The sequence below is a fragment of the Phalangium opilio genome, unplaced genomic scaffold (genome assembly GCF_054372755.1).
Source record: "Phalangium opilio isolate 3A_F unplaced genomic scaffold, DU_Popi_V2 ptg000043l_1, whole genome shotgun sequence".
NCBI classification, from domain to species: Eukaryota; Metazoa; Arthropoda; class Arachnida; order Opiliones; family Phalangiidae; genus Phalangium; species Phalangium opilio.
Genome location: NW_028324167.1, coordinates 6,988,096 through 7,003,297, shown reverse-complemented (window position 1 = coordinate 7,003,297; position 15,202 = coordinate 6,988,096).

Genomic DNA, 15,202 nt, shown 5'->3' with positions numbered 1-15,202 from the left:
TGTTGAAATGACAGTTAAGGTCCCCACTTGTAAATTTATCGAGTGTGAAAAATGAAATTGAAATACCTGATGGAACCATATAGGCTTTGACACTAACTCAAAATCTAATAATTTACACACAAATGTCCCCAGATATAAGGTTGAAAGACGGTTTAGGTCCCCACTTGTAAACCTGAAATTAGCTCAAAACTTAAGTGTTAAGCTAGAAATAGGACTGATTACTTAAATTTCATTCTGATAATCAATATTTTAACTATAAAATTATAATATACATGAAATTTGAAAAGTGTGTTTGAAAGACCCCACTTGTCAGTTGAAATGACTGTGAAGGTCCCCACTTGTAAATTTATCGAGTGTGAAAAATGAAATTGAAATACCTGATGGAACCATACAGGCTTCGACACTAATTCAAAATCTAATAATTTATACACAAATGTCCCCAAATATAAGGTTGGAAGACGGTTTAGGTCCTCACTTGTAAACCTGAAATTAGCTCAAAACTTAAGTGTTAAGCTAGAAATAGGACTGATTACTTAAATTTCATTCTGATAATCAATATTTTAACTATAAAATTATGATATACATGAAATTTGAAAAAGTGTGTTTGAAAGACCCCACTTGTCAGTTGAAATGACTGTGAAGGTCCCCACTTGTAAATTTATCGAGTGTGAAAAATGAAATTGAAATACCTGATGGAACCATATAGGCTTTGACACTAACTCAAAATCTAATAATTTATACACAAATGTCCCCAGATATAAGGTAGGAAGACGGTTTAGGTCCCCACTTGTAAACCTGAAATTAGCTAAAAACTTAAGTGTTAAGCCTTAAAAAGGTCCGATTACCTAAATTTCATTATAATAATCAATATTTAAACTATAAAATTAAAATATACATGAAATTAGAAAATGTGTGTTTAAAACACCCCACTTGTCTGTTGAAATAACAGTTAAGGTCCCAACTTGTAAATTTATCGATTGTGAAAAATGAAATTGAAATACCTGATGGAACCATATAGGCTTTGACATAATTTATACACAAATGTCCCCAGATATAAGGTTGGAAGACGGTTTAGGTCCCCACTTGTAAACCTGAAATTAGCTTAAAACTTAAGTGTTAAGCCTTTAAAAGGTCCGATTACCTATATTTCATTCTGATAATCAATATTCTAACTATAAAATTAAAATATACATGAAATTAGAAAATGTGTGTTTAAAAGACCCCACTTCTCTGTTGAAATGACAGTGAAGGTCCCCACTTGTAAATTTATAGAGTGTGAAAAATGAAATTGAAATACCTGATGGAACCATATAGGCTTTGACACTAACTCAAAATCTAATAATTTATACACAAATGTCCCCAGATATAAGGTTGGAAGACGGTTTAGGTCCCCACTTGTAAACCTGAAATTAGCTCAAAACTTAAGTGTTAAGCTAGAAATAGGACTGATTACTTAAATTTCATTCTGATAATCAATATTTTAACTATAAAATTATGATATACATGAAATTTGAAAAAGTGTGTTTGAAAGACCCCACTTGTCAGTTGAAATGACTGTGAAGGTCCCCACTTGTAAATTTATCGAGTGTGTAAAATGAAATTGAAATACCTGATGGAACCATATAGGCTTTGACACTAACTCAAAATCTAATAATTTATACACAAATGTCCCCAGATATAAGGTAGGAAGACGGTTTAGGTCCCCACTTGTAAACCTGAAATTAGCTTAAAACTTAAGTGTTAAGCCTTTAAAAGGTCCGATTACCTAAATTTCATTATAATAATCAATATTTAAACTATAAAATTAAAATATACATGAAATTAGAAAATGTGTGTTTAAAAGACCCCACTTCTCTGTTGAAATGACAGTGAAGGTCCCCGCTTGTAAATTTATCGAGTGTGAAAAATGAAATTGAAATACCTGATGGAACCATATAGGCTTTGACACTAACTCAAAATCTAATAATTTATACACAAATGTCCCCAGATATAAGGTTGGAAGACGGTTTAAATCCCCACTTGTAAACCTGATTTTAGCTCAAAACTTAAGTGTTAAGCTAGAAATAGGACTGATTACTTAAATTTCATTCTGATGATCAATATATTAACTATAAAATTAAAATATACATGAAATTAGAAAATGTGTGTTTAAAAGACCCTACTTGTCTGTTGAAATGACAGTTAAGGTCCCCACTTGTAAATTTATCGAGTGTGAAAAATGAAATTGAAATACCTGATGGAACCATATAGGCTTTGACACTAACTCAAAATCTAATAATTTACACACAAATGTCCCCAGATATAAGGTTGAAAGACGGTTTAGGTCCCCACTTGTAAACCTGAAATTAGCTCAAAACTTAAGTGTTAAGCTAGAAATAGGACTGATTACTTAAATTTCATTCTGATAATCAATATTTTAACTATAAAATTATAATATACATGAAATTTGAAAAGTGTGTTTGAAAGACCCCACTTGTCAGTTGAAATGACTGTGAAGGTCCCCACTTGTAAATTTATCGAGTGTGAAAAATGAAATTGAAATACCTGATGGAACCATACAGGCTTCGACACTAATTCAAAATCTAATAATTTATACACAAATGTCCCCAAATATAAGGTTGGAAGACGGTTTAGGTCCTCACTTGTAAACCTGAAATTAGCTCAAAACTTAAGTGTTAAGCTAGAAATAGGACTGATTACTTAAATTTCATTCTGATAATCAATATTTTAACTATAAAATTATGATATACATGAAATTTGAAAAAGTGTGTTTGAAAGACCCCACTTGTCAGTTGAAATGACTGTGAAGGTCCCCACTTGTAAATTTATCGAGTGTGAAAAATGAAATTGAAATACCTGATGGAACCATATAGGCTTTGACACTAACTCAAAATCTAATAATTTATACACAAATGTCCCCAGATATAAGGTAGGAAGACGGTTTAGGTCCCCACTTGTAAACCTGAAATTAGCTAAAAACTTAAGTGTTAAGCCTTAAAAAGGTCCGATTACCTAAATTTCATTATAATAATCAATATTTAAACTATAAAATTAAAATATACATGAAATTAGAAAATGTGTGTTTAAAACACCCCACTTGTCTGTTGAAATAACAGTTAAGGTCCCAACTTGTAAATTTATCGATTGTGAAAAATGAAATTGAAATACCTGATGGAACCATATAGGCTTTGACATAATTTATACACAAATGTCCCCAGATATAAGGTTGGAAGACGGTTTAGGTCCCCACTTGTAAACCTGAAATTAGCTTAAAACTTAAGTGTTAAGCCTTTAAAAGGTCCGATTACCTATATTTCATTCTGATAATCAATATTCTAACTATAAAATTAAAATATACATGAAATTAGAAAATGTGTGTTTAAAAGACCCCACTTCTCTGTTGAAATGACAGTGAAGGTCCCCACTTGTAAATTTATAGAGTGTGAAAAATGAAATTGAAATACCTGATGGAACCATATAGGCTTTGACACTAACTCAAAATCTAATAATTTATACACAAATGTCCCCAGATATAAGGTTGGAAGACGGTTTAGGTCCCCACTTGTAAACCTGAAATTAGCTCAAAACTTAAGTGTTAAGCTAGAAATAGGACTGATTACTTAAATTTCATTCTGATAATCAATATTTTAACTATAAAATTATGATATACATGAAATTTGAAAAAGTGTGTTTGAAAGACCCCACTTGTCAGTTGAAATGACTGTGAAGGTCCCCACTTGTAAATTTATCGAGTGTGTAAAATGAAATTGAAATACCTGATGGAACCATATAGGCTTTGACACTAACTCAAAATCTAATAATTTATACACAAATGTCCCCAGATATAAGGTAGGAAGACGGTTTAGGTCCCCACTTGTAAACCTGAAATTAGCTTAAAACTTAAGTGTTAAGCCTTTAAAAGGTCCGATTACCTAAATTTCATTATAATAATCAATATTTAAACTATAAAATTAAAATATACATGAAATTAGAAAATGTGTGTTTAAAAGACCCCACTTCTCTGTTGAAATGACAGTGAAGGTCCCCGCTTGTAAATTTATCGAGTGTGAAAAATGAAATTGAAATACCTGATGGAACCATATAGGCTTTGACACTAACTCAAAATCTAATAATTTATACACAAATGTCCCCAGATATAAGGTTGGAAGACGGTTTAAATCCCCACTTGTAAACCTGATTTTAGCTCAAAACTTAAGTGTTAAGCTAGAAATAGGACTGATTACTTAAATTTCATTCTGATGATCAATATATTAACTATAAAATTAAAATATACATGAAATTAGAAAATGTGTGTTTAAAAGACCCTACTTGTCTGTTGAAATGACAGTTAAGGTCCCCACTTGTAAATTTATCGAGTGTGAAAAATGAAATTGAAATACCTGATGGAACCATATAGGCTTTGACACTAACTCAAAATCTAATAATTTACACACAAATGTCCCCAGATATAAGGTTGAAAGACGGTTTAGGTCCCCACTTGTAAACCTGAAATTAGCTCAAAACTTAAGTGTTAAGCTAGAAATAGGACTGATTACTTAAATTTCATTCTGATAATCAATATTTTAACTATAAAATTATAATATACATGAAATTTGAAAAGTGTGTTTGAAAGACCCCACTTGTCAGTTGAAATGACTGTGAAGGTCCCCACTTGTAAATTTATCGAGTGTGAAAAATGAAATTGAAATACCTGATGGAACCATACAGGCTTCGACACTAATTCAAAATCTAATAATTTATACACAAATGTCCCCAAATATAAGGTTGGAAGACGGTTTAGGTCCTCACTTGTAAACCTGAAATTAGCTCAAAACTTAAGTGTTAAGCTAGAAATAGGACTGATTACTTAAATTTCATTCTGATAATCAATATTTTAACTATAAAATTATGATATACATGAAATTTGAAAAAGTGTGTTTGAAAGACCCCACTTGTCAGTTGAAATGACTGTGAAGGTCCCCACTTGTAAATTTATCGAGTGTGAAAAATGAAATTGAAATACCTGATGGAACCATATAGGCTTTGACACTAACTCAAAATCTAATAATTTATACACAAATGTCCCCAGATATAAGGTAGGAAGACGGTTTAGGTCCCCACTTGTAAACCTGAAATTAGCTAAAAACTTAAGTGTTAAGCCTTAAAAAGGTCCGATTACCTAAATTTCATTATAATAATCAATATTTAAACTATAAAATTAAAATATACATGAAATTAGAAAATGTGTGTTTAAAACACCCCACTTGTCTGTTGAAATAACAGTTAAGGTCCCAACTTGTAAATTTATCGATTGTGAAAAATGAAATTGAAATACCTGATGGAACCATATAGGCTTTGACATAATTTATACACAAATGTCCCCAGATATAAGGTTGGAAGACGGTTTAGGTCCCCACTTGTAAACCTGAAATTAGCTTAAAACTTAAGTGTTAAGCCTTTAAAAGGTCCGATTACCTATATTTCATTCTGATAATCAATATTCTAACTATAAAATTAAAATATACATGAAATTAGAAAATGTGTGTTTAAAAGACCCCACTTCTCTGTTGAAATGACAGTGAAGGTCCCCACTTGTAAATTTATAGAGTGTGAAAAATGAAATTGAAATACCTGATGGAACCATATAGGCTTTGACACTAACTCAAAATCTAATAATTTATACACAAATGTCCCCAGATATAAGGTTGGAAGACGGTTTAGGTCCCCACTTGTAAACCTGAAATTAGCTTAAAACTTAAGTGTTAAGCCTTTAAAAGGTCCGATTACCTATATTTCATTCTGATAATCAATATTTTAACTATAAAATTAAAATATACATGAAATTAGAAAATGTGTGTTTAAAAGACCCCACTTCTCTGTTGAAATGACAGTGAAGGTCCCCACTTGTAAATTTATCGAGTGTGAAAAATGAAATTGAAATACCTGATGGAACCATATAGGCTTTGACTCTAACTCAAAATCTAATAATTTATACACAAATGTCCCCAGATATAAGGTTGGAAGACGGTTTAGGTCCCCACTTTAAAACCTGAAATTAGCTCAAAACTTAAGTGTTAAGCTAGAAAAAGGACTGATTACTTAAATTTCATTCTGATAATCAATATTTTAACTATAAAATTATGATATACATGAAATTTGAAAAAGTGTGTTTGAAAGACCCCACTTGTCAGTTGAAATGACTGTGAAGGTCCCCACTTGTAAATTTATCGAGTGTGTAAAATGAAATTGAAATACCTGATGGAACCATATAGGCTTTGACACTAACTCAAAATCTAATAATTTATACACAAATGTCCCCAGATATAAGGTAGGAAGACGGTTTAGGTCCCCACTTGTAAACCTGAAATTAGCTTAAAACTTAAGTGTTAAGCCTTTAAAAGGTCCGATTACCTATATTTCATTCTGATAATCATTATTTTAACTATAAAATTAAAATATACATGAAATTAGAAAATGTGTGTTTAAAAGACCCCACTTGTCTGTTGAAATGACAGTTAAGGTCCCCACTTGTAAATTTATCGAGTGTGTAAAATGAAATTGAAATACCTGATGGAACCATATAGGCTTTGACACTAACTCAAAATCTAATAATTTATACACAAATGTCCCCAGATATAAGGTAGGAAGACGGTTTAGGTCCCCACTTGTAAACCTGAAATTAGCTTAAAACTTAAGTGTTAAGCCTTTAAAAGGTCCGATTACCTAAATTTCATTATAATAATCAATATTTAAACTATAAAATTAAAATATACATGAAATTAGAAAATGTGTGTTTAAAAGACCCCACTTCTCTGTTGAAATGACAGTGAAGGTCCCCGCTTGTAAATATATCGAGTGTGAAAAATGAAATTGAAATACCTGATGGAACCATATAGGCTTTGACACTAACTCAAAATCTAATAATTTATACACAAATGTCCCCAGATATAAGGTTGGAAGACGGTTTAAATCCCCACTTGTAAACCTGAAATTAGCTCAAAACTTAAGTGTTAAGCTAGAAATAGGACTGATTACTTAAATTTCATTCTGATGATCAATATATTAACTATAAAATTAAAATATACATGAAATTAGAAAATGTGTGTTTAAAAGACCTTACTTGTCTGTTGAAATGACAGTTAAGGTCCCCACTTGTAAATTTATCGAGTGTGAAAAATGAAATTGAAATACCTGATGGAACCATATAGGCTTTGACACTAACTCAAAATCTAATAATTTATACACAAATGTCCCCAGATATAAGGTTGGAAGACGGTTAGGTCCCCACTTGTAAACCTGAAATTAGCTTAAAACTTAAGTGTTAAGCCTTTAAAAGGTCCGATTACCTATATTTCATTCTGATAATCAATATTTTAACTATAAAATTAAAATATACATGAAATTAGAAAATGTGTGTTTAAAAGACCCCACTTCTCTGTTGAAATGACAGTGAAGGTCCCCACTTGTAAATTTATCGAGTGTGAAAAATGAAATTGAAATACCTGATGGAACCATATAGGCTTTGACTCTAACTCAAAATCTAATAATTTATACACAAATGTCCCCAGATATAAGGTTGGAAGACGGTTTAGGTCCCCACTTGTAAACCTGAAATTAGCTCAAAACTTAAGTGTTAAGCTAGAAATAGGACTGATTACTTAAATTTCATTCTGATAATCAATATTTTAACTATAAAATTATAATATACATGAAATTTGAAAAGTGTGTTTGAAAGACCCCACTTGTCAGTTGAAATGACTGTGAAGGTCCCCACTTGTAAATTTATCGAGTGTGAAAAATGAAATTGAAATACCTGATGGAACCATATAGGCTTTGACACTAACTCAAAATCTAATAATTTATACACAAATGTCCCCAGATATAAGGTAGGAAGACGGTTTAGGTCCCCACTTGTAAACCTGAAATTAGCTAAAAACTTAAGTGTTAAGCCTTAAAAAGGTCCGATTACCTAAATTTCATTATAATAATCAATATTTAAACTATAAAATTAAAATATACATGAAATTAGAAAATGTGTGTTTAAAACACCCCACTTGTCTGTTGAAATAACAGTTAAGGTCCCCACTTGTAAATTTATCGATTGTGAAAAATGAAATTGAAATACCTGATGGAACCATATAGGCTTTGACACTAACTCAAAATCTAATAATTTATACACAAATGTCCCCAGATATAAGGTTGGAAGACGGTTTAGGTCCCCACTTGTAAACCTGAAATTAGCTTAAAACTTAAGTGTTAAGCCTTTAAAAGGTCCGATTACCTATATTTCATTCTGATAATCAATATTTTAACTATAAAATTAAAATATACATGAAATTAGAAAATGTGTGTTTAAAAGACCCCACTTCTCTGTTGAAATGACAGTGAAGGTCCCCACTTGTAAATTTATCGAGTGTGAAAAATGAAATTGAAATACCTGATGGAACCATATAGGCTTTGACACTAACTCAAAATCTAATAATTTATACACAAATGTCCCCAGATATAAGGTTGGAAGACGGTTTAGGTCCCCACTTGTAAACCTGAAATTAGCTTAAACCTTAAGTGTTAAGCCTTTAAAAGGTCCGATTACCTATATTTCATTCTGATAATCAATATTTTAACTATAAAATTAAAATATACATGAAATTAGAAAATGTGTGTTTAAAAGACCCCACTTCTCTGTTGAAATGACAGTGAAGGTCCCCACTTGTAAATTTATCGAGTGTGAAAAATGAAATTGAAATACCTGATGGAACCATATAGGCTTTGACACTAACTCAAAATCTAATAATTTATACACAAATGTCCCCAGATATAAGGTAGGAAGACGGTTTAGGTCCCCACTTGTAAACCTGAAATTAGCTCAAAACTTAAGTGTTAAGCCTTTAAAAGGTCCGATTACCTAAATTTCATTATAATAATCAATATTTAAACTATAAAATTAAAATATACATGAAATTAGAAAATGTGTGTTTAAAAGACCCCACTTCTCTGTTGAAATGACAGTGAAGGTCCCCGCTTGTAAATTTATCGAGTGTGAAAAATGAAATTGAAATACCTGATGGAACCATATAGGCTTTGACACTAACTCAAAATCTAATAATTTATACACAAATGTCCCCAGATATAAGATTGGAAGACGGTTTAGGTCCCCACTTGTAAACCTGAAATTGGCTCAAAACTTAAGTGTTAAGCTAGAAATAGGACTGATTACTTAAATTTCATTCTAATAATCAATATTTTAACTATAAAATTATAATATACATTAAATTTGAAAAAGTGTGTTTGAAAGACCCCACTTGTCAGTTGAAATGACTGTGAAGGTCCCAACTTGTAAATTTATCGAGTGTGAAAAATGAAATTGAATTACCTGATGGAACCATATAGGCTTCGACACTAATTCAAAATCTAATAATTTATACACAAATGTCCCCAGATATAAGGTAGGAAGACGGTTTAGGTCCCCACTTGTAAACCTGAAATTAGCTCAAAACTTAAGTGTTAAGCCTTTAAAAGGTCCGATTACCTAAATTTCATTATAATAATCAATATTTAAACTATAAAATTAAAATATACATGAAATTAGAAAATGTGTGTTTAAAAGACCCCACTTCTCTGTTGAAATGACAGTGAAGGTCCCCGCTTGTAAATTTATCGAGTGTGAAAAATGAAATTGAAATACCTGATGGAACCATATAGGCTTTGACACTAACTCAAAATCTGATAATTTATACACAAATGTCCCCAGATATAAGGTTGGAAGACGGTTTAAATCTCCACTAGTAAACCTGAAATTAGCTCAAAACTTAAGTGTTAAGCTAGAAATAGGACTGATTACTTAAATTTCATTCTGATAATCAATATATTAACTATAAAATTAAAATATACATGAAATTAGAAAATGTGTGTTTAAAAGACCTTACTTGTCTGTTGAAATGACAGTTAAGGTCCCCACTTGTAAATTTATCGAGTGTGAAAAATGAAATTGAAATACCTGATGGAACCATATAGGCTTTGACACTAACTCAAAATCTAATAATTTACACACAAATGTCCCCAGATATAAGATTGGAAGACGGTTTAGGTCCCCACTTGTAAACCTGAAATTGGCTCAAAACTTAAGTGTTAAGCTAGAAATAGGACTGATTACTTAAATTTCATTCTAATAATCAATATTTTAACTATAAAATTATAATATACATTAAATTTGAAAAAGTGTGTTTGAAAGACCCCACTTGTCAGTTGAAATGACTGTGAAGGTCCCAACTTGTAAATTTATCGAGTGTGAAAAATGAAATTGAATTACCTGATGGAACCATATAGGCTTCGACACTAATTCAAAATCTAATAATTTATACACAAATGTCCCCAGATATAAGGTAGGAAGACGGTTTAGGTCCCCACTTGTAAACCTGAAATTAGCTCAAAACTTAAGTGTTAAGCCTTTAAAAGGTCCGATTACCTAAATTTCATTATAATAATCAATATTTAAACTATAAAATTAAAATATACATGAAATTAGAAAATGTGTGTTTAAAAGACCCCACTTCTCTGTTGAAATGACAGTGAAGGTCCCCGCTTGTAAATTTATCGAGTGTGAAAAATGAAATTGAAATACCTGATGGAACCATATAGGCTTTGACACTAACTCAAAATCTGATAATTTATACACAAATGTCCCCAGATATAAGGTTGGAAGACGGTTTAAATCTCCACTAGTAAACCTGAAATTAGCTCAAAACTTAAGTGTTAAGCTAGAAATAGGACTGATTACTTAAATTTCATTCTGATAATCAATATATTAACTATAAAATTAAAATATACATGAAATTAGAAAATGTGTGTTTAAAAGACCTTACTTGTCTGTTGAAATGACAGTTAAGGTCCCCACTTGTAAATTTATCGAGTGTGAAAAATGAAATTGAAATACCTGATGGAACCATATAGGCTTTGACACTAACTCAAAATCTAATAATTTACACACAAATGTCCCCAGATATAAGGTTGAAAGACGGTTTAGGTCCCCACTTGTAAACCTGAAATTAGCTCAAAACTTAAGTGTTAAGCTAGAAATAGGACTGATTACTTAAATTTCATTCTGATAATCAATATTTTAACTATAAAATTATACTATACATGAAATTTGAAAAGTGTGTTTGAAAGACCCCACTTGTCAGTTGAAATGACTGTGAAGGTCCCCACTTGAAAATTTATCGAGTGTGAAAAATGAAATTGAAATACCTGATGGAACCATATAGGCTTCGACACTAATTCAAAATCTAATAATTTATACACAAATGTCCCCAAATATAAGGTTGGAAGACGGTTTAGGTCCTCACTTGTAAACCTGAAATTAGCTCAAAACTTAAGTGTTAAGCTAGAAATAGGACTGATTACTTAAATTTCATTCTGATAATCAATATTTTAACTATAAAATTATGATATACATGAAATTTGAAAAAGTGTGTTTGAAAGACCCCACTTGTCAGTTGAAATGACTGTGAAGGTCCCCACTTGTAAATTTATCGAGTGTGAAAAATGAAATTGGAATACCTGATGGAACCATATAGGCTTTGACACTAACTCAAAATCTAATAATTTATACACAAATGTCCCCAGATATAAGGTAGGAAGACGGTTTAGATCCCCACTTGTAAACCTGAAATTAGCTAAAAACTTAAGTGTTAAGCCTTTAAAAGGTCCGATTACCTATATTTCATTCTGATAATCAATATTTTAACTATAAAATTAAAATATACATGAAATTAGAAAATGTGTGTTTAAAAGACCCCACTTCTCTGTTGAAATGACAGTGAAGGTCCCCACTTGTAAATTTATCGAGTGTGAAAAATGAAATTGAAATACCTGATGGAACCATATAGGCTTTGACACTAACTCAAAATTTAATAATTTACACACAAATGTCCCCAGATATAAGGTTGAAAGATGGTTTAGGTCCCCACTTGTAAACCTGAAATTAGCTCAAAACTTAAGTGTTAAGCTAGAAATAGGACTGATTACTTAAATTTCATTCTGATAATCAATATTTTAACTATAAAATTATACTATACATGAAATTTGAAAAGTGTGTTTGAAAGACCCCACTTGTCAGTTGAAATGACTGTGAAGGTCCCCACTTGTAAATTTATCGAGTGTGAAAAATGAAATTGAAATTCCTGATGGAACCATATAGGCTTCGACACTAATTCAAAATCTAATAATTTATACACAAATGTCCCCAAATATAAGGTTGGAAGACGGTTTAGGTCCTCACTTGTAAACCTGAAATTAGCTCAAAACTTAAGTGTTAAGCTAGAAATAGGACTGATTACTTAAATTTCATTCTGATAATCAATATTTTAACTATAAAATTATGATATACATTAAATTTGAAAAAGTGTGTTTGAAAGACCCCACTTGTCAGTTGAAATGACTGTGAAGGTCCCCACTTGTAAATTTATCGAGTGTGAAAAATGAAATTGAAATACCTGATGGAACCATATAGGCTTTGACACTAACTCAAAATCTAATAATTTATACACAAATGTCCCCAGATATAAGGTAGGAAGACGGTTTAGATCCCCACTTGTAAACCTGAAATTAGCTAAAAACTTAAGTGTTAAGCCTTTAAAAGGTCCGATTACCTAAATTTCATTATAATAATCAATATTTAAACTATAAAAATAAAATATACATGAAATTAGAAAATGTGTGTTTAAAACACCCCACTTGTCTATTGAAATGACAGTTAAGGTCCCCACTTGTAAATTTATCGAGTGTGAAAAATGAAATTGAAATACCTGATGGAACCATATAGGCTTTGACACTAACTCAAAATCTAATAATTTATACACAAATGTCCCCAGATATAAGGTTGGAAGACGGTTTAGGTCCCCACTTGTAAACCTGAAATTAGCTTAAAACTTAAGTGTTAAGCCTTTAAAAGGTCCGATTACCTATATTTCATTCTGATAATCAATATTTTAACTATAAAATTAAAATATACATGAAATTAGAAAATGTGTGTTTAAAAGACCCCACTTCTCTGTTGAAATGACAGTGAAGGTCCCCACTTGTAAATTTATCGAGTGTGAAAAATGAAATTGAAATACCTGATGGAACCATATAGGCTTTGACACTAACTCAAAATCTAATAATTTACACACAAATGTCCCCAGATATAAGGTTGAAAGATGGTTTAGGTCCCCACTTGTAAACCTGAAATTAGCTCAAAACTTAAGTGTTAAGCTAGAAATAGGACTGATTACTTAAATTTCATTCTGATAATCAATATTTTAACTTTAAAATTATACTATACATGAAATTTGAAAAGTGTGTTTGAAAGACCCCACTTGTCAGTTGAAATGACTGTGAAGGTCCCCACTTGTAAATTTATCGAGTGTGAAAAATGAAATTGAAATACCTGATGGAAACATATAGGCTTCGACACTAATTCAAAATCTAATAATTTATACACAAATGTCCCCAAATATAAGGTTGGAAGACGGTTTAGGTCCTCACTTGTAAACCTGAAATTAGCTCAAAACTTAAGTGTTAAGCTAGAAATAGGACTGATTACTTAAATTTCATTCTGATAATCAATATTTTAACTATAAAATTATGATATACATTAAATTTGAAAAAGTGTGTTTGAAAGACCCCACTTGTCAGTTGAAATGACTGTGAAGGTCCCCACTTGTAAATTTATCGAGTGTGAAAAATGAAATTGAAATACCTGATGGAACCATATAGGCTTTGACACTAACTCAAAATCTAATAATTTATACACAAATGTCCCCAGATATAAGGTAGGAAGACGGTTTAGATCCCCACTTGTAAACCTGAAATTAGCTAAAAACTTAAGTGTTAAGCCTTTAAAAGGTCCGATTACCTAAATTTCATTATAATAATCAATATTTAAACTATAAAAATAAAATATACATGAAATTAGAAAATGTGTGTTTAAAACACCCCACTTGTCTATTGAAATGACAGTTAAGGTCCCCACTTGTAAATTTATCGAGTGTGAAAAATGAAATTGAAATACCTGATGGAACCATATAGGCTTTGACACTAACTCAAAATCTAATAATTTATACACAAATGTCCCCAGATATAAGGTTGGAAGACGGTTTAGGTCCCCACTTGTAAACCTGAAATTAGCTTAAAACTTAAGTGTTAAGCCTTTAAAAGGTCCGATTACCTATATTTCATTCTGATAATCAATATTTTAACTATAAAATTAAAATATACATGAAATTAGAAAATGTGTGTTTAAAAGACCCCACTTCTCTGTTGAAATGACAGTGAAGGTCCCCGCTTGTAAATTTATCGAGTGTGAAAAATGAAATTGAAATACCTGATGGAACCATATAGGCTTTGACACTAACTCAAAATCTAATAATTTACACACAAATGTCCCCAGATATAAGGTTGAAAGATGGTTTAGGTCCCCACTTGTAAACCTGAAATTAGCTCAAAACTTAAGTGTTAAGCTAGAAATAGGACTGATTACTTAAATTTCATTCTGATAATCAATATTTTAACTATAAAATTATACTATACATGAAATTTGAAAAGTGTGTTTGAAAGACCCCACTTGTCAGTTGAAATGACTGTGAAGGTCCCCACTTGTAAATTTATCGAGTGTGAAAAATGAAATTGAAATACCTGATGGAACCATATAGGCTTCGACACTAATTCAAAATCTAATAATTTATACACAAATGTCCCCAAATATAAGGTTGGAAGACGGTTTAGGTCCTCACTTGTAAACCTGAAATTAGCTCAAAACTTAAGTGTTAAGCTAGAAATAGGACTGATTACTTAAATTTCATTCTGATAATCAATATTTTAACTATAAAATTATGATATACATTAAATTTGAAAAAGTGTGTTTGAAAGACCCCACTTGTCAGTTGAAATGACTGTGAAGGTCCCCACTTGTAAATTTATCGAGTGTGAAAAATGAAATTGAAATACCTGATGGAACCATATAGGCTTTGACACTAACTCAAAATCTAATAATTTATACACAAATGTCCCCAGATATAAGGTAGGAAGACGGTTTAGATCCCCACTTGTAAACCTGAAATTAGCTAAAAACTTAAGTGTTAAGCCTTTAAAAGGTCCGATTACCTAAATTTCATTATAATAATCAATATTTAAACTATAAAAATAAAATATACATGAAATTAGA